Source organism: Muscardinus avellanarius (genome assembly GCF_963383645.1).
Source record: "Muscardinus avellanarius genome assembly, chromosome: 1".
NCBI lineage: Eukaryota > Metazoa > Chordata > Mammalia > Rodentia > Gliridae > Muscardinus > Muscardinus avellanarius.
In genome coordinates this window covers 51,283,475-51,308,513 of record NC_137786.1, presented here as the reverse complement: position 1 = coordinate 51,308,513, position 25,039 = coordinate 51,283,475, and positions in this window count along the sequence as shown.

Sequence of the window (25,039 nt, the reverse complement as noted above, 5' to 3'; positions counted from 1 at the left end):
GGCAGGAGTTTAACTAAAACGGACCTCAGGCAACGAGAAGTCGTGTAAGACCTGGGAAGAGACAGAGGAAGAGGCGGGGGCAACGGGACGCTGTATAAGGCCCTCGTGACCTCTGTCACCCCTCAGGCGACGATACGTAGTGTAAGACCTGAGGAGGAGGAAGGAGGCTTAGGCAACGAGATGTCCTGGAAGGCCTAAGTGACCTCCATAGGAGACTTTTCAAAGTCTCGTTGGAGAGAGGATTCTTGTAGAATCCCCTGAGCTAGCAATGAAGTTGTCCTGGCGAACGAAGAAGTTATCGAGCTGATCGATCTGCCGCCAGTGAAGTGGACACCATTTGGCCTCATCCAGGATCCTAGTAGTAAGTGTGTGAATGTGAAAAGGACCAGTTCGTGGGAATGGAGAGCATGGAGTGAGTGGAAACAAATGATGTGTGTTATTGGAATTGCAATTCCCGTGGTTCTATTATATCTTATATTAGAATACTGGTACCAGTAATAGAAATAAGTAAAAGTCTTATTGTGAGTGGCTTATCATAATTCTTATATTATGTAGAAATTGGTCTTTAATAATAGTAATAAATTATATGCCTAAATAGTTAGGGTATTCATTGGTTATTATATTAAGGTATCAGTGTGAGGAAGTAGCCAATCTTGGGTGGAGTTGAGCAATGACATCTATTAAAGTTAAATTCTAACAGTCCGCCAGGGGAGTGCACATAAGGAGTGGTCGCCCAGGCACTCCGGACTAGCCTACCTCTGCTAGAGAGGGCAGGTTTTGCCTGAGACACCGTGGAGGCATACGGCACCCGGAAAACAACCTGGTGAAGTCCCCTCCTTAATACAGCACACTTGCAGACCTGACACACTAGGAGAGCCCATCCCAGACTCTGGTTTAGGCGAAGGACTTCTACCGGTTGCCCGGGTGGCTTTCCGACCACCTGTAGCCCATAAGGACTTGGGGGAGCAACTTGGGATGGAGGACTAGCCACCAGAGTCTAAAATCATACCCCTAGACTCATAACTCCTCCATCCAACTTGGCAAAAAAAAAAAAAAATCTTAAGAGAGACATAGAATAAGTTGTTTGACAATGGGGCAAGCCCAGGTTACGCCCAGGGGTCTCATTCTTTCCCACTTCTCTGAGGTTAAGAAAGAGGCTCGGGAAAAGGGCCTAGCTATCAAGAAGGGTAAGTTTAATACTCTCTGCTCTGTTGAATGGCTGTCTTTTGGAGTTGGATGGCCACCCCAGGGGTCATTTTCCCCGGGCCTAATTTCAAAGGTCAAAACAATCATCACGCATCCGGGTAGCCAGGGCCATCCTGATCAAATCCCTTATATCTTGGTCTGGGAGGATGTAGTTCAGGAGCCCCCTTCCTGGCTCTGGCCAATTTTGCAGGCTATTGGCAATACAGCCCTAGTAGTTCAGGAGAAGAAGGGAGCCACGGAAGCCTCTAACTCCTTTGGGGAGAAATCTTATGCCCCAGTACTTCCGGAAAGCTCATCCTTATATCCTTCTTTACTAGATTTAGAAATAGCCAGGCCACCTCCCTACACCCAGGCAGGGCAGGCAGCTGGTGGGGACATTCAGGCAGACCAAGCACCTAGTACCGTAGCCAGGCCCTCCTCTTCAGCATCTGTATCTCAGAATCAAGACAGAGGTTGTAGACCACAAACTAGGGGGCTCTAGAGACAGGAAGAAGAACAGGAGCCCACCTCCTCAATACAAGAGGAGGAAGTCTTGGTTCTCCCAGTTCGTGCTACTGGGCAGGGAGGACCAGAAGGGAATCACCTTTATCAATATTGGCCTTTCTCCTCCAGTGACCTCTATAACTGGAGAACCCAGAATCCCCCTTTCTCTGAAGATCCTAAGTGTCTTATAGGATTATTAGAATCTATCATGCATACCCATTGCCCCACCTGGGACGACTGCCAGCAGCTGTTGAAAACGCTCTTCACCACTGAAGAAAGGGAGCGTATCCTCAATGAAGCCAGAAAGAATGTCCTTGGCGAGAACGGGAGACCCACCACACTCCAGAATGAAATTGATGACACCTTCCCTCTCAAACGCCCAGATTGGGACTTCAGGGACGCACGAGGTAGGGAGCGTCTCCGAGTATACCGCCAGACTCTAATGACTGGTCTCCAAGCAGCTGCCAGGCAGCCTACTAATTTTTCTAAGGTAAAAGCTGTTGTTCAAGGAGAAACTGAAAGCCTGGCCGCATTTTTAGAGCGCTTGTACGATGCTTATAGGCAGTATACCCCAATAGATCCAAAGACAGATGTACATCGATCAGCCATTATACTTTCTTTCATTAGTCAGGCAGCCCCTGATATCAGAAAGAAATTAAGCAAACAGGAGAATCTGGGAGAGTTAACTGTGGGAGAAATGATGCAAATAGCAGAAAAAGTATTTAACACCAGAGAGACTAAGGAAGAGAGGGAGGAAAGGTTAAGAAAGGAGGATAGGGAGGTCCAGGAGAAATTTAGAAGGGAAGATCGTGACTTCCAAGCGAGAGAAAACCGAAAGCAGCAGAAAGAAATAGCTCGAATCTTTTTGGCAGGAGTCAAGGACAGGGATGAACATAAGCCAAGGAACAAAAACTTTACCAGGTTAGACCGGAACCAGTGTGCAAGATGCAGGGGCTATGGGCACTGGAAGCATAACTGCCCAAGACTTCAAGAAAGGGAAAGAAGGGGAAACAATTATAATTTCAAAGGAGAAAGAGAAAGAGCGGTGGAACAAGCTAAGGTCCTCTTAGTGGGAGAAAAACACTGAGGGGGTCGGGGCTCGGCTCCCCTCCCCGAGTCTTGGGTAACTTTAACTGTGGAGGGGAAACCGGTGGGATTCATGGTAGACACCGGAGCACAATATTCTGTATTGAACCAGTCTTGGGGAAAGCTAGATAACCAGAGAACTAGTGTGGTCCAGGGGGCCACTGGCTCGAAACTTTGCTCCTGGACAAGTAAACGAACTGTTAATTTGGGGAAACATCAGGTCACTCACTCATTTCTGGTGGTTCCTGAAAGCCCAGCCCCATTATTGGGAAGAGACTTGCTTACTAAAGTAAATGCCCGTATTCACTTTGAGCCGGAAGGAATTAAGGTTACTGATGGAGATGGACAGCCATTACATGTCCTAACCTTGTCACTAAATGATGAATACCGTTTATTTAAAGAGCAAAGGAAAGAATTAAAAGATCAGGAGGATATGACAATATGGTTAGAGCGCTACCCCAACGCCTGGGATGAAATAACGGGCATAGGACTAGCCAAGCATGTGGCTCCAATCATAGTGGAACTGAAAGCTACTGCCCAACCTATACGGGTTAAGCAATATCCAATGCCCGAGGAAGCATGACGGGGGATAGCGCCTCATATCCATAGACTATTAGAAGCCGGAGTCCTCAGGCCCTGCCGTTCCGCATGGAACACCCCCCTTCTTCCAGTCAAAAAGCCAGGAGGAACTGATTACCAGTCAGTGCAGGACCTCCGAAAGATCAACGAAAGGATCAAGGACATACACCCAACAGTGCCAAATCCCTATACAATCTTAAGCCATCTTTCCCCAACACTAACTTGGTTTACGACTCTCGATTTAAAGGATGCGTACTTTAGTTTACCACTAGCTGAAGTCAGCAAGCCACTGTTTGCTTTTGAGTGGCAAGAAGAAAAAGGGGGAAATGAAGGGATGCAGGAAGAGGAGTCTTCCCCAGCATGAGAGTTTAGTTGGGAAGAATTTCTCTCCTAAAGAGGATGAGGTGTGAAATGAGATATTGACAATATTAGTGTATGGAACCTATTAGAAATATAAGAAAGTAGGATATTAGAATTAAAGTAGGACCCTTGTAGAAGTAAGAGAGTAAAATATAGAATTGAAATATAGAAGTAAGGTAAGAGTGGAAGCAGAATTAAAATCTGTGAGCCCAGATGCCCGAAGGCCCGTCCAGCATGTCGGACAAGGTCTCTGTCCCCTCTGCGCCCAATATCTCTCCCTCCCTCCCAGCCTCCGGACAAGATAATACTAACTTACCCTCCAGGCAGATTCCTCAGCGCGGAGGTCAGCCTGGCCTAGCCGAGGTGAGGGGGAAAAGGCAGCCCCCCCTCAGACTAGGATTTTCCAGTCCAGGTTTGGAGAGGTCCTCCTCCATCCTCCCAACCCTGGGGTGCCAGGGCCGGGGCCAGGACCCGAGCCCAGACCCTCTGGAGGGATCTGGGTGCCAAGGTCTGTGTGGGCAACAGCAGGGATACCGAGTATTCCTGACTCACAGGCCCCGGCTAAAGGGCAAGTCTGAGGGGTCAGGAAGAGAAGGGCAGAAGGAAAGGGCCAGACGGGTCTAGGACAGCAGGCCTAGTCCAGGGAGTGGAGCAGGCTGCGGGTCAGGACAGCCTGGCCTCGCCCTTCCACTACTCCTCTGATGGTACAAGGCAGGGACCCCTGTGGTCCACCATGGGCCACTGCCTCGGACCTGACCCTTGATTTCTGGCCAGGCTTCCCTGGTACTGTTAAGAATGGCTTTAGAGAATTAAGACATTGGGATTTAGGAATGTTCAGCAGGTCCCCCACAGGTCCCCGCGGGAAGGCCCCAGCGTGCACGGCCCTGTGCGGGGACAGAGTGGCTCCTGACTGGGCCCAGGGTGGCCGCATGGCAGTATGCTGGGACTACACAGGAGGCCACATGTGGGCCTTCCTCGCCCGCTCTCATTGTAACTTGTAAGTCCCAGTCTTTCTTTAATAACTGCCTGCTCAAGTTCTGACTTCTGTACAACTGCTTATGTGTATGTTCAACATTTATTAGGCAGTAGTCTTTCTCATTTCAAACTGGCTTGGTGTTTAAAGAATATTAGAACTTGCTTTTTAGGAAAAGTAGTTCTTCCTAAATTACAAACCTATACCTGCCTGGAAACATCTGCATTCCACACAATTGGCCAGAGGCGCTCCTAGCGAAGGAGCACATACCATAAGGGAGATAAGCAGTCTCTGGCGGGCTTGGACTCTGGGCGGGCTCCGACTTCTGGCGGGCTCAACTTTATTGGTTGTACTTGTTTGTCCTTGTATCTGATTGGTTTTACTCTAAGGCTGGCGGGCTCTGATTGGGGTGGATGCATGTTTCAAAATTATTGGTTGTACTTGTTTGTCCTTGTATCTGATTGGTTGTATTCTAAGTTTGGCGGGCTCTGGTGGGTGTATCCACTCCCTCCTGGGGCTATAAAGCCAGACCCCGAAGTGAGCCCTGGGTCGAATTCCGACCCGCTTTCCTTGCTGTCTACTGAGGTTAATGCTAGCTTGGCCAGAGCAGTCTTGCTCTGGTAGCCGCTGGGCAATTCCTCGATTGACAGTCAAGCTAGTGGAGGAATTTCGACCACTGGCTAGCCAGTAAAAAGAGCTGCAGCACAATAAAACGCTACCTGTGTATTACATCCTTGGTGTGTTCTTCTTTATTTGGGCAAGAGGGGGCGCATCTCAGACCCTAACAGGTTTAAACCCCAGTACCACATACAGTCAACCAACCAACCAACAAACCAACCAAAGAAACAAAAACAAGGCTGTCTGACTCCATTTAAAGTGCCCCAAATCTATTCTACCTCATCTTCACTCATTGACAAAACATTTGTTCGAAAAAAATATTTTCTGAAGTTCAGCAACTTATCATTATTACTAATTTTGTTATTATTTAAGTGAAATAAAATAAATGTGAACTGTTATGGTGTTGGAACTGCTATGGTGGTGGAAGTGTTCCTAGGACCCTGTTGGGCTCCTGGAACTGTTCCAGTGAGAGAGATGTAGCCTCAGGTTCTTGTTCTGAACTAGGTATAGAAAACTCTAGTCCCAACTCTGCAAGCTTAAGCCACTTTATTATTACAAAGACGAATAGATAGAATATAGATTAATGAAGTCCTATACCAGAGATAGTATAGGGGGGTGACTTGAAAAGATGTCATCGAAGTCTTTTGGATATCAAGTAGCTTTATAACCAGTCTTCTGACTGCACTACATCTGCCCTTTCTCTGGGACAGGTCTTTTGATGTGGGGATTCCTTCCTGTTGACCTGCCCTGTCTTTTGCACAGACCCCACACCTTTTATAATGCTCCAAAATGTGTTAGTTGATTATCAGGAGTCTGGGATCTCTTGGAGGCTCATGGCATTCCCCTACATCCTTTAGGAAGTTTGCTTCTCTTAGAAATGTAAAAGACCCTAGGCTTATAGGCTTCCTCTATTCTCTTGCTAATCACTCTAGGCACCTGGGGCCTTGGCAGCCTTTTCTCTTAAGTGCCTGGCTTTCTAATACTGATGTAATTTTCACATTTTGAAACCACTTCCCAATACTGGTACATGAACACTCAAAAATCACAGCTTCTTTACTGTGATTCTATCTCTCTATATCTGCATATACATGCATGCTTGAACAATATTCAGAGATAAATGGTGAATATTTGTGGGTAGCTCATTTGAAGTGATGTTTTTCTCTCCTTTGTTTTCCCCTGATTACTTAAAGGTTTTTTTTATAATGACAAATATGATGTTTATAAAAGCAATGACTTTCTTTTATTTCTACAAGAAAAGCAACAGTAGCAACAACAAAACCTTTTCAGTGGATCTCTCCAGAGCTCAGTAGAGAGTTCCAACTTATCCCTTCTGTTCTCTTGTTCATACAAAAAAAAAAAATCAAAATACCAGTAATGAAGGCCAACAATACATGCGTCTGCATGATTGAAGAATGTCTTGGGTGCTGCTAGCCATTATCTTTCTGGACTGAAAGGGGCAGGTCAGTTATCTTTTAATCTCCTTATTCTTGTTCTCCCTCATCTTCAAGAGTGAAAACACACATCTCAAGATAATGCCTCTGATTATTCCTTACTAGAACTTCTCTTTCCCACTCACCTGCCACTCAGGTGAGGGCCTGTGTCCAGGGAATTGTCTCTTTTTCTGCTTTTTTCTGCCAGTGCTGATCCGTCATTTGCACACATGATGGAGGATGGAGACATGGAGGATGGGAGGGAGGGAGGGATGAGGCCTTTCTCTCACAGTTGTTGCCTTTTTTTTTTTTTTTTTTTTTTTTTTTACAGAGGAACAAAGCGCTTTCATCTCTACAGCTCTTATTTGCACAAAAGTTGCAAAAATTATGTCTAAAAATTTCCCTTGAATAATTTCCACTGAGTGCATGAAACAATGGATCTTTTTCATTTTTAAAAGCACTATAAAAAAAGAAATAATAAGTCAATCTCCTTTCTTTATGGGCACCAAAGCAAAGCATATGCACTCTATTTGGAGAATGCAAATGCCTCAAGCCCAGTGTTTCTTTCACCAGCTCTCAGCAAGTGGCCATTTAGGCTTAATTGCTCCTCACAGCATAGTCCAATTAAGAACGGGCATTGGCGGGGTAAGGGCTATTTGTTAATCCATAAAAGGTATGGGAGGCAGTACTTGTTTTGCCTGCGGTTTTTATTCACATGTTTGGGTGAAAATCTAAACAGCTGGAACTCTCCACAAGTGGGGTGTGTGTGTGTGTGTGTGTGTGTGTGTGTGTGTGTGTGTGTGTGTGTGTTTAATCTGTTGTTTTGGGCAAGACAAGTATACAAATGTATTTCACACAGAAGAAGCCCAAACATTTTCTTCCAATCCAGAGGAAGATATTGCTGAAAGCTACACAAGCATGAAAATTGGAATTGTGGTTGGGGCCAGGTTAGAGGAGTAAACCTCTGAACCCAGGGTACTTTTTGAAGCATAAATATGACTTTCTTTCTTGGGAGAGCAATTTCCTTATCAAAGTGCCAAATTCTATTAGAACACATCATTGTGGGCTGTTGTTGTTTAGCATTCTTTCCAAATAGAGTTTTGATTTTTTGCAAATTTGCTTTCTGTACATCATTTGGATGCAGTACAGGGAGGGCCGTCATTCCACACTAGAGACAGTATCAACTGACAAACAGGGAGTGTGGGTGTGTAGCTATAGCTCTTGTGATTCAGTGAAACTAGGCAAACACAGGAAGAAAAATAGATATATCATGTAGTTCTTAAGTATTTTCAGCCAGCTCAAAGGTTTTCACGCTTTCTTCAGCATGAAAAAGAATCTGATGCGTGTCCCTGTGCTAAGGGGCTGTCTGCTGTTTTCTTAAAATTCTAGAGCCTTTGCTTTACACAGAAGGGAGAGGTCAAAAAAGACCTTGTAGTTTCTGTTCAGGCTAATGAAAGGTCCAGAGTAGCAAGATATGTTTTCTAGAACAGTCTGACTCAAGTAGTGCTGAGAACTTGGGAAGGTAGAGAAGAATGTTTGACTCTTGGCAATAAAGACTTTCATTCATGGCCAAAGCCACCTTTGCCTTACCAGAGTGAAGTGAGACTGGATGTCAAATGTCTCTCATGATTTATGGGTTTGTTAGGCTTTGAAGACAGGCAAAGCCATCAACCCATTTTCTTATTCTTTCCCAATTTCTCCTTTTCTAACTCTCTGTATCTTGGGGAGTTCTGCTCCATTCATAACACAATGCCTGGCTTCCTTGGTCTTCCATGTATAGCAGGGAGAAAGCCTGAGAAATTATTCATGCATTTGGCATATTCTGCTGTCAATCTCTTTGACTGTCTTAGTCAGCATTCTCACTGCTATAATAAAAAGACTGACCATGTAACTTAGAGAAAGGAAGATTTATTTGCTCATGGTTTGGGGAGATTTTGGAGTTCAGTCCCTATGAGGCCAGGTCTGCAGAGCCCAAGGCATGATGGCAGGAAGTGGAGAGAAGGGGGGCACAAAGTTCTCACATCACAGAGGCCAGAAACAGGAGAGAGGTCAGGGGGAGGAGGAACTATATATAATCCCCAAGGCTGCACCCCCAGGGACTCACCTTCTCTAGCCACACCCTAGCAACCCAGGCCACCACCCCCATAAATCCATTGTAATGGATTACAACCAAGCCCTGCTTCCAACATTACTACCTAGTTTCTGTGAAGGCTGAGGGGACATTCTATTTCTAAACCACTGCACTGATTTAGCTGGGGCTAGAGATTTTCTTTGTTTAAGTGAAAGCTTCTCCCCCACATCCCATACTTTGCTTTTATTGTTAATTATTAGCCAACACAACTCTGATAAGTAAAACCATTGCTGATTTCAGAGCTGTACCTACCATCAAATTAACAATCCTCTTTCTGAAAACGCACAGCCACTTACCTCTAGGTTTGCATCCCTGCTGCCTGCTGGCTTTGGGTAATGATATTTACCCAGCTCATTGAAATGTCACACTTAGGACTGAGCCCTGTAAATTATTATTGTGCTCCTGTTATATTGTAAAGATAAAGGTCAGATCAGAGCTCACATTTATTCACACTGATGATGCATTTCTGAGAGTTAGTAGAAAAATAAACTATTGGATCTTCCAGTTAATAGTACCTTCAAGGAAAAGTGGACATTTTTCACCTAACAAAGGAAAATGAATAACTACAGAACCAGTAGTTCCTGGACTGAATAGTAAAGGAGAGATTGGCTCATCTAAGGTCTAGAGACATCACCTCCAATTTTCTGCACATTTTCTAACAGTCCTTTGACAATGATTGGACAAGGTAAGAGGTCAGGGACAAGTTCAAGAAAGCTAATGGAACTACTAAGAACTGATCATTGTGGTGACTGAATAGGTACCCTCCTCCTTTGTAGGACCAAGATGGCCCTCTGGTTCCCTGTAGAAACTGTTTGGTGGATAGAAAATTCACCATGAGCTAGGCATCTTCATGCAGAGGTGGTCACAAAAGCACTTAGATTTTTACCTTGAAGTAGAAATTTCCAAAAGCAGGATGGCTCACTGATCCTAGAGCCTGCTACTCTGAAAGCCAAGGAGGCAGCTTGGTGACGAGGGCTGCTAGAGGGTGTGTCAAGTGTTGGAGGTACCTGTGGAGGCACTGCAAAGCACACACCCCGGGTGTCTTTGCAGCACCAGCTCCAGCTACTTGAGTGAGTTGGGGCTGTGTCGTTAGCCATTGGGAAACAGCTCTCACCAGCACTTAACAAAGACTCCCAGAAGATCTACATCAAACGATTCTTCTTCCATAAAATTTGGCTTTTGAGCTTTGAAAGAATCAACAGCTCACTCCCACTTTTTCTTGGCTCACTCATCTCCTTTCAAGGATTATCTCTGCATGGAGAGTGATGTCTGAAGGATTTAGTCTATTTAGTCTTCCAAACTCTCTGAAAAGGAACTGCTGGATAATCTTTTACTTGCCTCTCTAATTTCTGTGATTCATCTTTCTTTAAAAAAAATTAAACTTTCAGTGCCTTTATTTTGACATACTTTTTCTATGTTCTCTTACAGTTTTTTGTTTTGTTTTATTTGGAAAAAAAGTTTTTTGTAGTAGTGGAGATGAAACCCAGGGCATTCTTCCTCTGAGCTCTACCTCCAGCCCTTTTTTTTATTGTTTTGAAACAGGATCTCACTGGGTTCTAAGAGTTTCACTACTTGCTGAGGCTGTCCTAGAACCTGTGAACCTCCTGTCTCAGCCTCCCAAGTACTAGGATTACAAGCATGCGCCACCACACCTAGCTCCCATACAGTTTTTTTATTTCCTATTAACTCATTTGTAATATTTACCACTACAAACTCTAAGTGCTTTCTGTGTGATTGGCACTGTGTGATTGGAGAAAAATATGTCTGTAAGTGCTACGATCCCTTTTTCTTTGGTTTCATTATTTTATTTTATATTTTATTTTATTATTTATTTATTTTTTTGTGATGCTGGGGATTGAACCCAGGGAAATTCTAGCTCTGAGTTGCACCCCCAGCAATATTTTTTCTCTATTTTGAAACAGGGTCCAAGTTGCAGAAAGCCTCACTAAGCAGCTGAGGCTATCCATGAACCTGTGATCCTCCTGTTTCAGCCTCCCAAGTACTGGGATTACAAGCATGTGCCACCATGCCTGGCTTCTGGTATTATTATTATTATTATTATTATTATTATTATTATTTTATTTTATTTTATTTTTGATGGTACTGGGAATGGAACCCAGAGGCTTTCTACCTCTGGGCTATACTCCCAGACCTATTTTATATTTTATTTGGAAACAGGGTGTCACTAAGTTGCTGAGAGCCTCACTAAGTAGCTGAGGCTGACTTCAAACCTGTGTGATCCTCCTGTTTCAGCCTCCCAAGCACGGGCATTACAAGCGTGTGCCACCACGCCCGGCTTGGTTTTATTATTTTTAAAAATTATTATATTTGAAAATAGTGATTGCTGCTGCTAACAGGTTTCACTGAATGGAACATATTTCATCTTAGGGGAAACAGAGTCAACTAATAGAAAGTGTAGATACCTTTCCACTGGCAGAAACAAAGTGTAGGGAAGCTAGCCTTGACTTTCTCCTCTCAGCTTAGCATTTTTTTCTCATTTTTTCTGTGTATTTTCTAATTCCCTCTAGGTGAAGCATTCTTGACCAATCAATGAGTTCAAGATTCTTTTCAAGTGATGCAAGCACTGAGTTAGAGCTGAAGCTGTAGTTTTTAATTTTAATTTTTTTTTCTGGTGCTGGAGGTTGTTTTCATTTCTTTGCCCTAGACCATGATGCTCAGTTTCAAACCAAAAGTTAGAAAATAAGAATTGCTTGTTGGGCGTGGTGGTGCACGCTTATAATCCCAGAACTTGGGAGGCTGAGACAGGAAGATTGTACAGCTTTGAAGCCAGCCTCAGCTACTTAGTAGGGCTCTCCACAACTTAGACCCTGTTTCCAAATAAAATATAAAATGGGTCTGAGAGTGTAACCTGGGGGTAGAAAGCCCCTAGGTTCTATCCCCAGTACTGAAAAAATACCCTAAAAAAATGAAAATAAGAATTGTTGAATGCAACTCATTTACAATTTGTCTTTAGTTTCTTCCTTCAGGAAACATTGACTGGGGATTTACATTGTTAGTCACTCTTCTAGGTACTTGGGATATATGCATGAGCAAAATAAAAAACAAAACAAAACAACTGAAGTCCTTGCTTGAGGTCTTGGATTCTACTGGGTGAGACAAATGATAAATAATAAGTCAAGTAAGTGCATTAATTGTCCACTTTATTAAAAGATAGGTGCTGTAGAAAGCCAAAAATAGAACAACAAAATAAAGGAACCAGATGTAGGGGGAGTGTTTTAATTTTAAAGTGAGTGTCACAGTTGGCTTCACTGAGAAGATGGTAACGAACAAAGATTCTTCCTTATCTAGATCCAACCAGTGCTCTCACAGACATGTTAGGAGATGCCATGGTTTGGAGCTGATATGTCCCCAAAGGCTCAGGTGTTAGGCACATTCAGAGGTGGAAAGACTGAATCATGAGGGCGCTGACCACATCAGTGGGTTAATCCATTTGGTAGAGCAATAATTGGAATGGACAACTGGAAGTATGTGCAAACCATAAGCAGATTGGGGCATGGCTAGGAATTCGGTCACCGGGGATATGGCTTTGGGGACTACATCTGTCTCTGGCATTTCCTGTCTGTCTGTATGTTTGTCTCTCTATCTCTCTTGCGTCCTGGCTGCCATGATCTGATAAGCTTTCCTCTACCATGTCCTTTTCCCATGAGTTCTGCCTCACTTGCTGCCCAGAGCAATGGGTATGACTAACCATGGACCTAATCCCCTGAAATCATGAGCCAAAATAAATGTTTCCTCCCCTAAGTGGTTCCTATCACAGGTGTTTTTGCCATAGCAACAAAAAGCTGAATAACACAGGAGAGCTAGGCCAAGTCAGCTTTGACATACTTTATCTCCACATGTGTGGGAAGGACCCCTATTTTGTAAAATAAGCTATCAAGAGTCCTGTAGACAGGACTACAGTTTTTCTCAACATTTCTTCCTGATGTTGGGAAACTATCTGTGCAGAGAGAAGTTGTACAGGAAAAGAAAGATCAAAGACCAGAACATACTGTGAATGGGTATTCTTAATTTTTTAGTCTGAATTAGATATGCCTCTTCTGGTCAGTACTTCATTTCTGGATCACTAGATGATACTCATATAAACCATAGTTTTAATTTAGAGAGGCCTGTGTAAAAGCATGTCACCATTTCTGTAAAGAGTTTTTGTTCAATCCATTTCTTTAAAGAGTTTTTGTTCAATCCACTTGAGGTTTGGGTCTTGAATCTGTGTCTGGGTCTGTGTGAGTGTCTCTCTGTGTGTGTGTGCTTGTGTATGTGAATAGAATTGCTTTTTCTTGTTAGTAAATGATGCTATGTATGTGCAAAGAATTGCACAGCTTTTATTTTATATAGATAATAATTCGTAATCATTGACTTATTCATATATTCAGTTATGTTAATAATTAGAGTTTGTAATTTTTCAAACTGTGAAGCAATGATTCTACCACATGCATCTTTTCATAATATCTAGAGAAAGGCTCTTAAAATTGTTTGGTCGTTCATAGCATTTCTAATGGAGACTGACTATTTAATTCCCTTCTTTGAGGAAGCTTGGAGTCTGATAAGTAATACGTCAGAAATGATTATGGAAAAGCAAACCATGAATGTGTCCCCAAAGAATAAGTATATCTTTGGGAAATGAAAAGAATCTCCTGAATTTTCATCCTGTCACACATTAAATTGAGAGCCATTTAGATGGGATCACACCATCATACTCAATGCAGTGCCCACATTTGATGTTTTAAAACAGTTTGCCCCCCTTTCTTTGACTGTGGTGGCAGAAGCAGCTACTGTTTTCCAATGAACTTTTTGTGTGGTGTGGCTTAGGGGAATAAGAATGAGGTTTTTGTAGAATTTGGAACAGTCTGGCAGTAACTATCTTCTAGGGATCAAGTTGTGCACATGTTTCCCTCTTGCTGAGAGGGAGCCAAGTGTGGGGCCAGTGGGTGAACAAGGGTGAGCACATTTTTTCTTTTTTATCTAAGAAAAAGGGAAACCTGGTGCTAAAGGCTTGAGCTTTGTTTTGCAAACATTAAGTATAAGAGAGAAGGGCTCAGAGGGTACAAAGAAAAAAGACAGGGATTACTTAGGTTCATTTCTTTCCTCTCACAGACATTTGTTGTCAGAAGTAAACCCTGTTTTCACCTCTGCTTCCCAGGGTAGCCAGTATCAATGTGTTCTGGGCCCTGAGATGGAGCTCCTGCCCTGGCTCCCCTCCTCACTATGCTGCTCTGGTCCAGGCATGTAAAGATTAGGCCACTCCTCAAATGAAAAGTGAAGACAGCACTGTCTTTAAGAGGAGAGTAGATGAGAGTTCTGTGCATTTTTAGTGGAAAAGAATTAACCAATACCCTAATTCTAGTTTTGTTCTAATACATGTAGAGAAAAATAAAGACTCCAGAAGATTATGTCATTTACACAGGAAAGTTTGAATCATTATATGGGTTATAGAAAACACATAAAAATATGTCCTTCTTTTTGCAGTATTGGGGATTGAACCCAGGGGATTCTATCTCTGAACTATACCCCCAACTCATATTTTTTATTCTTTACTTTGAATCAGGGTCTCATTAAGTTGTGGACGGCCTCACTAAATAGCTGAGACTAGCTGCGAACCTGCAGTCCTCCTGTCTCAGCCTCCTTAGTACAAGTGTAGGCCACCATGCCTGGTTTCCCATCTGGATGCAAATTAAAGGTTGGGGGAGCCTCTTCACACTATGTAATCCTCCATCTACTTCTACTCCTTCTTCTGTCCATCCCTAGCCCTGTAAGAGACTCAAGCAGAATTCTAGAATGGGAGAGCTGTAGTTCACCCTGGAGTACATCCAATTCAGTGGTTTGCTGAGAGCTTGTATTGCCCTCCTCTCCCTACCTGGGACAACAGTGAGCCTATGAGGTGTGGTGGGCTTGCAGCACTCCTCCCCTCTCTTCTACAAGCACCCTTGCTTTGATGTGCTTTGTGTGTTGGGCTTCCACAATTCAACAGGAGCCACAGGAAGATCAGCTCAAAAGCTGGGAGAACAAGGCCATGGGAGGTGGAGTCACATGTTCAGGCAGAACTTGGTGGAGACGCAGAGCAGCCAGGGCCTTTGTGAGAGGCAGAGTAGAGAGCTGGATGCATTGTGCCCGGAGGGGAAAGCAGGGGCAGGGAGTGACACCAGCCAGACCTCTGCAGAACATAAGAGTTTGAGGGGATGGGAAGGCTAGTCCTGTGGGCCCAACAACTTTGAGCACCACAGGTGAGGTCAAGTAGAGGGATTGAAAGCAGTGTCTGGAAGAATGGACCAGGAGGCTGTTCTCTTGTTTTTTATTTTTTATTTTTGGTGGTACTGGGGTTCCTGGAAGCCCTTCTACCTCCGGGCTACACTCCCAGACCTATTTTATATTTTTGAAACAGGGTCTCTTACGCCAGCGCGGCTGGCTTCGAACCTGCGCAATCCTCCTGTCTCCGCCTCCCAAGCATGGGGATTACAAGCGTGCGCCACCACGCCCGGCTTGTTCTCTTGTTTTGAGAACTAGGGCATGTGCATTTCTCCCTACACCTGCTTCTTGGCTTTTCCCTTAAATGTTGACCAAGTATTTAAAGAGTATAGATTTGAGGAGGCATCACGTTTTCCCCCTGCTCTCAGCACTCACACGGGTCTGACTGGCTTGGTGACCTCAGGAACTTAGCTGGATACTGGCTGAGCCTAGGGCTGAGGGTAAAGGTGGTGAATCCCCAGACTCCTAGCCCAGCATCCTTTTCTCACTATGAGACATCCCTCCTGTGCAAAGAAACCAGCAAGATGATGCTTATCAACAGGCAAAGGACATGTACCAGGAACTTATCTTCACACTGCCTCATTTTCTTTATTCACATAAATCAAGAATATGGTTTTTCTGTCTTCCAGCTGTTATGAGACTTGCCGATCTAGTGTGTATTGCTCTTCGAATAAAGTCATAATGTAAAACAAAATTGTATTAATAAGATATTACTAATATTAATCAATATGAAGTGCAATAGTGTGCTGGGGTGAGGAAGTCAGGAAGGAAACTCTCACACTATCAGCTCCTCTAGGATCTGCAGGACCAGACATTTCCCAATGCTTTTGCTAAATTCTCAGCCTAGAATAAAGTAGAGTAAAAAATGCAACTCTAATGTTTCTGTTATTTTGAAACTATGGCCTGGAAAATTCTAGCATTCTCTTCAATCATGAAAAGAGTGAGAGATGTTAAATTTCATGTAACTATTCAGTCAGAATGGAAGCTGCATGTTCTGTGCTGGATGAGATAACTGCTTACAAAGGTCAGGGTTCCTGTATTCTTTGTGTACAGACTGTATTCTAATTGAAATCCCTAATATGTGTGACAGATTGGAAATAGCTCATGTTGACCCTGAATGTACCATCTTTGGTTCATATGACCTAATAACATGGGATTATTACTTTAGTATTTTATACAGATCTGAAAAAAAGACCCCAGTTCCAAGGAGAGCAACCATAAAACTTTGTTAAATTTTTTTCCATGTGGCTACAAGGAGCTAACAGTTGTGACTATTCTCCCATTATACCTGAGGAACAGAGCTATATTGTTTTTATTTTGCAAAGTGAGGAACTGAGTTATTTGAGAGTTGAGCAACTTCTTTTGAGTTTACATAAGCTGTGAATAGGACAGGAATCAAGCCAATCTTCCTGATTGGCTAGGCTTTGCAATCATTCAAAGGAATATGGCAGCCTTCAGAGTTTAATTCTAACCCTACAGAGCCTCAGAGCCACATACCTTTTCTATGCATAATATCTTTTACTACTAGTTGGTATTCATCAGAAACAGCCAGTGCCAACATACACCAACAGGGATTTCCTGGGGACAGGGGCAATAAACTTAACTGAAAACCAAACTGAAACTACAAGCCAAGTCAAGCCAAACCAACCCAGACAGACCACCCCATCCGTGGTCATTGTCTGGCCCATATATTAGTATTAGATTAAAAATATAGCTTTAATGACCAAAAGAAGCAGTATAGCCTCATGAGAATCCAGTTCCCCACCCTGTAACTATTCACAGTAAGAAGCATAATATTCTGTCCAATCCTGATTATTAATTTTAAGATATCTCAGGAAAAGAGGATTTAACCATGTTCTTTATTACTCCTCCCACTCTTTGGTTTCTGCCTCTCTCCCTCCTTTTGTGGTCACTTCCCCTATATCTGCTGCACATTCATTTTTCCCCTCTACCAATCCTTTCTATTCTGCTAGCCCTTGGGGTTATGCCCTGGTTCGTCTTCTTATTTCCACTTGTACTCTCTCCATGGGTGATTTTATCCACGATTTTTATCTTGATATATTCTTGTGGCTAGAACTTTGACCCTTCAAATATGACCTGTGTTAAACTGAATACTTCATTGCCCTTCCCTCCCTCCCTCCCTCCCTCCCTCTCTCCTTCCTTCCTTCCTTCCTTCCTTCCTTCCTTCCTTCCTTCCTTCCTTCCCGTGCCCATCCTTTAGTTGCACGCCAGGCTTCTATCACCTATCAAAGAGCATCACCATTCACTTGGTTTAGCAGCCAAAAAACAGGGCCAACCTTAACTCTTCCTTCTACATCACTTACCAGATTACTAAGTCCCGCCCATCGCGATTTAACTTCACAGACACTATCCCAGCCTAAGATGCTGATCATTCACTTTTTCTACTCCACTCATCATCATACACTATGGCCATTGCCTCTTGTCCAAGGATACCAAACCACTGGATAGAAGTTTTAAAATCTGTGATTCTGTACAAGACCTCAGGTATACCTACCATACATTGATCAAATCCAAACACTATACAAAACCATTGGAGGTGGAACTTTCCCTATTTTTAGGCCACTTTTTGATATCCAAAGTTTTGGAGTTTATCATCTTATGATTTCTACAACTAAAACAGATGGGACAAGCTCAATCTCTCAGACTTCAGTGGAGTGAGAATAGATTCATGTCAACTCAAACCTGGCAAGAAGTGTACCTTTTTGCAATTTAAATTTGAAAAATGGTAGTAGAAGGAAAGACCATTCTGAAGAGGAGGGTGGAAAGACATTAATCTCTTAGAAGTAGTATTATCTGTAGCCTAGTGTTGGTATTGCCATATCCAGCTCAGCATTTGGCTGTGAGAGGGGCTGTCAGAACCTGTGCACCCTTCAGGGCCTGCATCTTCTTGCCATGCATGACTGAATCCTAAAGGTGCAGCCCAGATTGGACAGAATGAACCAAGAGTACTGGGAACCCAAGATCAAGGTGCTCTGCAGCAAGGGAAATGGTCTGTCCTTTACACACAGGATTGTTGAGGAAAGCAAACAAAATAAAAAGAGTTCTGGTTAAGAGTCAGACGGCCAGGTGGGAAGGCTTTTCTGCAGCTCTAGGGCTGTGTGACCAGAGCCTAGTATTTACTAAGGTGATTCTCACTTTCTTGAGGGAGCTTGTAAAATCCTGAAATTTGGGGCAACAAATTGAAGAGTGAAGACTCAAAATCAAATTGCAAAAGTTGACCAACTCTATCACTGTGTTTCCCAAGTTCTGTGGAGGCACCCAAAATGTTTTTTTTTCTTTTCACCCAAAGGTTTATATTCAATTTGAAAGGTTTTCCCAGAGCAGACTGTCACCCTTCGAGGGGAAATGTCCCGATGATTGTATCTGCACCCCACGGAGAAGCCACGCTTTTACACACTTCGGGCTGTTATCGTCTCTTCAGCATGGGCTGCCGTTTTGCTTTCCCTCCCACCTAGTCTAAAGTGCAGCAAAACTGTTCCCAGTTCTACATCTTGCGTCAGGACCCACTCAGCAAAATGCTCCATCAGGCAGTTAACTGTCTGAATTGTCTGCTCAGATGGTGAGTTGTTGCAAAGGCAATTTTATACCCTGATCAGGAGTTGGCAGAGCACCAGGAAAGATTTAAGACTCACAGACATGACATAGTGCACTGGTTGGGAACCACTGGCTTAACCTCACTGACAAACATCATGCCTGACCTGACAGCCCACCTATAGAAGGGTCCTCAGGATTCCCTGGGGTACAGGTTAAGGTCCAGTGTTACTGAAGAGGAAACTGCTGCTTAGAGAGGTTAAGCCAATTGTTCCACTTGATGGGAGCAGAACAAAGAAGAGTCTTCCCATTCCACATACCTGCTTCTGCAGCTTCTATGCATAGTCGTGATCTCTGCCTCAGCCCGTCATCCAGCAATTGTCTAGGCTGGCGTTGGAGGGCAAGAGGGAGAGCTATCTCCTTATGAAAGTCTTCCTCAACCTCGGGGTAATGGGAAGCTGTTACTACTAGAAACAATATAACAGGACAATATACAAAACAAATACCATAACAAAAATATATTGGAGGTTGTGAAAGATGAAAACTTGTCTATACTTAAAATGGTGACAAAGCAATACAGATGCAAATTTTCAGTGGCAAATCATGGCAGAGCTTATAAATTATCTTTACAAATGTTTCTATATTAGGATACCTGAAAGCCTTTGGAAATTAGAAGCTGCATTGCCTTTCTTGCCCAAGGGTACCATCATCTACTTACTCAGTGGTCTTTTCTGTGTTATTTTACTATTATTTCTCTTTCTCTTTCTTCATCACCCTCATTTAATCCTTCACCCTGTCTTATTCGTTAGAATTCCAAACTATTTTGAAAATCCTTCTATGCTGCAGTAGCTGTGAGTGTGGGCTTCCCACACTCCTGGGATGAAACTCAGTCATGCCTCTTGGTACCTCTGAGGCTGTTTCCAGCAGTACTGGAGTGCTCCTGCTGCCCAACCCAACAACAGTGACCGTGGTCACACCTAAACTGCTCCCAGGCAGACACATTCTTCAATGCACAGCAAATAGACTTGCTTTAGTTTATTATTTTTTTTTTAGTAAAGTTAAATACTTTTCTATTGTTTAGTAATCCTGTTGACTTCTCTGTTCATGTCCCTTGCCTCATTTTCAAGAGTCAAAGTGTTAGCTTTTCAATATTTTATCTAATAAGCTCTACATATTCCAAGTTTCTTTTTAATTATTTAATAATATTTCACTTTGTACATCCAGTTATTTTTAGAAGCAATAAAATGTGAGAGAAAAATCATGGAATAACAGTGTCAAACTGTTAAACATCATCCCCGGGGTGGAGTTTCTCTAGCAATTATCTGTATAAGGTGAATGAAGTATGTGTTTAGGATGTTTATGCCAAATCAAATTACCATCAGTGTAAATTATTATTACTATTCTTAAATAATACTGAAAATAACCAAAGGACAGACGTTTAGAAAGGAGGATGTGGATCTGGGCTTGCAAAGCTTTTAGCCTTTGTTTTGAAAGTCTGAGCTCACAGATATATCACTGTTTTGTGCCTGACTAGGTGGAACTGGACGACTTCCCCAGGCCAATGGGTGGCAGGTTGAGGTAGGACCAGGAGGTCTGGATGAGGGTACTGGCTTCGTTGTGATTGAGTAGGAGACCTCAGGAAAATCTCTCCACTTTATGGATATTGGTTTACTCCTCTCTGAAAAGGCAGAATTGCCTTTCTAAAATAGAATTATTACAATACCACTTACTTAGGCTGCCCTGATCACAAAGATAACAGGGCCCATTGACTGTTATAGGTTGGACTATGTTGAGTGGGATTTCAGCTGCATGTAGGGTCTGGGCAGGAATATACTAGGGACAGGGAAGAAATGATATAATGATGTGTTAATAAGGATGGAGACTTTAGAAGCCAGAGGCAAACTTGACCAACTTAATAGCATGGCTCCAGGCTATTTTGGTTCTGAGAAGCTGTGTGTCAGCACTGAGCACCCTTAAAGTGCTGATACTTCTCAGGGTTGTGGCCAGAGCTCTCTTTTTGCCTCACTCTGCACACACTCTCCTGGGGCAATTTCACAGTCAGTTTTTAGATGCTTAGTCTCCTAGCACTATCCTTTATATTTGGCAATTTCCATGTAGATGGCTGCAGACATTCAAAGCCAGCAGAATCCAACTGAGTTCATCAATTTCTTCTCTGCCCATCCCACACGATAGTTGTTGTCTTACTCGATAGCACCTTGTCCACAGTATGATCAAGCCCAAACTGGAGCACCCTGCTTGACTTCTCCCTCCTCTGCCTCTAACAACTGATCAGACTATCCTTAACCCTAATCACCGAGAACTCGCCGATGGCACCCACTGCCACCGGGAGAGGTTCAAACTCCACAGCAGAACGGGCCTCCCACCCACCCTTCAAACTTCATACTGTGCTGCTTTGCCCTCATGTGAGTCAGCAGAGACCTGGTGAGATTCTTCCAGGGTGACAGTCTGACCATGTCCTCTTTGTTTCTGGGTTTTGTGTTTGCTCTGTTATGCTCATGCATCTCTCCATGGTGGGTTTCCTTAAGTAGCTTGAATCCCCTGACAAGTCTTGGTTCTCAACTGGGGCAGATGTTGCCCTACAGAAGGCATTTGACCAGTTGGGAGTCATTGTGATTGGTCATAACTGGTGGAGGTGTTTCTGGCATTTAGGGGGTAGAGGATGCTGCTAAATACCCTGTAGTATCCTCACATCAAACACCCTGACCACAAAGACTTACCTGTTCTCAGATATCAATAGTGCTGCAGTCGAGAAGCCCTGGTCTGCATTTCATCTTCTCTGGGAAGGCCCTCTGTCCACACCTCCCTCTTATGCGGCCTCATGCCCTTCTTGACTTTTCATCTGATATTGTCTACTCACTCATCTGCCTCCTTCTGGACATCAGGCATGGTTTGTTGCTTCTCTTTTGATTCCCAGCTTCCAGCATAGCTTCTGATAATAGTGGGCATGCAATACATGCTTGTGCATGAATAAAAACATGAATATACAAAAGTCACTCTGTCATAAGGGTCTCACATGCCACATTTATTTCAGAAAGTACATTATTTGCAATAATGCCTTGCTCTAATCCTGTCCCTGAAGCATGGCTGGGAAAATATTCTTTCAGATATTACTTGTACATTTGGGCCATAGCAAACTGTCAGCCTTCATGGGAAAATTAATATTTGAATAGTTATTGTGTTTTCTAGTGGCTTCTTTTGCCAATAATACTCCAGCCATGGAAATATCCTTACCCATAGTGTGGTGTGTACTGCAAGATTATGATTATCTATATTTCCACGACCTGACTTTCTATCTTAAATAATAGTCGAAGCAGTTTGCATTGCAACTTTCTTTTATAGTTGAAAATGCCACATAATGCAAGTTAAGGCCACATGAGCCAATATATTTCATCGCCCAGCACCATAATCTATTAAGCCGGAGATATTTTCAGGGAATTGCCTTAAATCCTTTGGTGGTTTAAAGTAGCTTCAGAGGGATTAGTGGCTTAGAGGTAATTGTTATTGCTAATATTTTATTTGAAATGTCCTGCTCAGCAAAGGTAATGTGACATTTTGCTCATTTGAAATGCTGTCTTTCTAGGAAAAAGGATGAGTCAAAAGGTCAGTGCCCAGGAGAGGGAAGGAGGGAAGGCAGCGTGTGAGACAAACGCGACAAGGGCCTGACTGAGGTGACCAGCACAGGTTAGTTGAGTTGCAGCCACTTGCATGTGGACCTTGGGGATGCAGAGTTTTAATTGTATGTCAATTGCAAGATTAATCTTGACAGTTAATCAGCTCTAAGGAGAAATCTGAGTTTTACTTTGTGCCTGTGCATGTGCATGCATGTGTTTGTGTGTGTGTGTGTGTGTGTGTGTGTGTGTGGTACTGGGGATTGAATTCAGGGGTGTTCTACTTCTGTGAGAAGGAGAAAACATCTGTTCAATGGGGAAGTGGTGCTCATTCCAGTGGGCCAAGGAAGCCACATGCGTACAGGGCTGGACCACTCCTCCTCTGTGAAGCGCCCAGTTAGATGACTGTCTGTAGGCTCGTTTCTAAATCATTTTTGTGGCTCAAGGAGGTTTAATAATTCTGCAGTCTTAATCATGGCAGAGGCACTTCATCACCAGGCAATGGATGCCTAGAGCTCCTGCGATAAGAAAGTAATGGATATGCTCATTGCCCAAGCCTCCTTCCTCCATCTACTCAGAATAGCACTTAAAGCCAGATACATGTTAAATGCTTCGCAGATTAAAAAAAGTAATAATAGGACTCTGTATTGCACTACAGAGTTACCTTCGGCTAAAATCGTCCTCTCCACCATTTATCACTCTGTTCTCCAAGCCCTGGACTCAGGTGGAAAGCAGATTGAGCAATTTGTAAACTCCATTAATTACAGATATACAAGACCTATCTTCTCTTACTCTCTTTTCTCTGGAAAGGAGACTGTGATTTGTTCTCTTTTCTATGACCTACACAGAGTAATCTTCCCAGGTAATATTAACATTTAGAATACACAGTGCCTCAAATGACCACTGACCCATTGCTTACCTATCCCATGCACCAGATATTAATAACCTTCTAAAAATGTCAAGGCCTGGCACTCTGAAGGTCCTCTAGAGACTTCAAGAGAGCACACTGGAAGTACAGAAAACTTGCTTTGTTCTTGAGAAAACTTTGTAAGAGCATTTTTTTTAATCGATTGGAACATGCTTAAATATTTTTGCCACATGGATTTGTGAGTATATGAAATACAGTCATTTTCATTAACTACTTGTTCCTCTATTCTTAATTTGACCCCAGTTTGGGGGAAGGCATTCACCAAATACCCACGTACATGCTAGAAAAATAAACCACAATGACCAAGGTACGCCTGCGATCTGGCTGATAGAGGAGGGTGGTCTCAACTCCCTGTTCTACCTTTCCCTTGGCTCTTATCCCACTCACTGTCCATGTACTTCAGGTGATTTTGTACCAGTGTAAAGAAATAAAATCAATGAGTAGAGCTGACCATAGGTAAAATGGTTAAGTGTGGCCCTTGGCCCTCTGATCTCTGTTATCTGTATCTTATAGATTCTTTAATAGTCAGTCTGATTGTACAATGGCTTGTGCCATTACAATCTAGCTTAGGGGAATTGGCAGAACCTATAGGGCTGCTAACAAGAGACAACCTTCCCAGACTCAGATCCATAGGAGCAAAAATGCAGAAACATACAGTTTTAAAGAAAACCACATTGTCAAAGATATCCAAAACTTGGTTAGCTATAGCGGGTCAATGTTTTTAGATCTTTCTTGGATTCCCAAAATGAAACCCATAAAAAATATACTACTGGGCTGGGAGTATAGCTCAGTGATAGAGTGTTTGCTTAGGAAATATGAGGCCTTGGATTTGACACCAGCAATGTGAAAGAAAGCAAGAAAGAAGAAAGAGAGAAAGAAAGAAGCCGGGCGTGGTGGCGCACGCTTGTAATCCCCGCGCTTGGGAGGCAGAGACAGGAGGATCACGCAGGTTCGAAGCCAGCCTCACGCGCTGGCTTAGGAGACCCTGTTTCCAAATAAAAATGTAAAAATAGGTCTGGAAGTGTAGCCTGGAGATAGAAGGGCTTCCAGGAACCCCAGTACCACACACACAAAAAAAAAAAAAAGAAAGAAAAAGAAGAAAAGAAAGAAAGGAAGAAAGGAAGCTTGAAGGAAGGAAGGAAGGAGCTCCTAAAATGGTATGGCTTCTGAAATGAATGCTCTCCCTTATTTCTATCTCCATTCACCTACTGATCATCTGCTTGGTCTTGCTGAAAGTCACTGGCTCAGGATCTGGATGCCTGGGAGAGGGAAGGCAGGATCTGGCCTCTTTTGGGTCTAAGTGGGAGATAGACACCTGCATTTACCAACCCAGAAAATGCAATGTACCAAACAAGCATTACTACAAAAGGGATTCTGGGTGGCATTAGAAAGGGGGAATGTATTTCAGTAGACCAATAATTTACACATTTCTATTACAGCACCCTTTCCTTCCAACCCATATATACAAAGTTACTGGCAATTAATGAGCCCCTAAAAGTATAAATGATAAAGGTTGAAAGAATTAACCTCAAGTGTTGGCAACAAACATTTCCTGAGGATGAAGAGTGCTCTTAATCTTCCCAATAATCCAATTTAAAGCCCTCTTTTAGGGTGGGAAGTCTGAGATTTGATACAGATAAAAATCACTTTTCCAAGGTCACTAAACTAATAAGTGTTCTGAGAAGCTAGAATTCAACCTCAGTCCTCCTTGTCTCTCAACTGATGCCTGTGTTACTATACTAGGAAGTCCCAGATGGGAGAGGGACAAATATCACTGACCTGATGTTTTTAGGGGGGAAATTG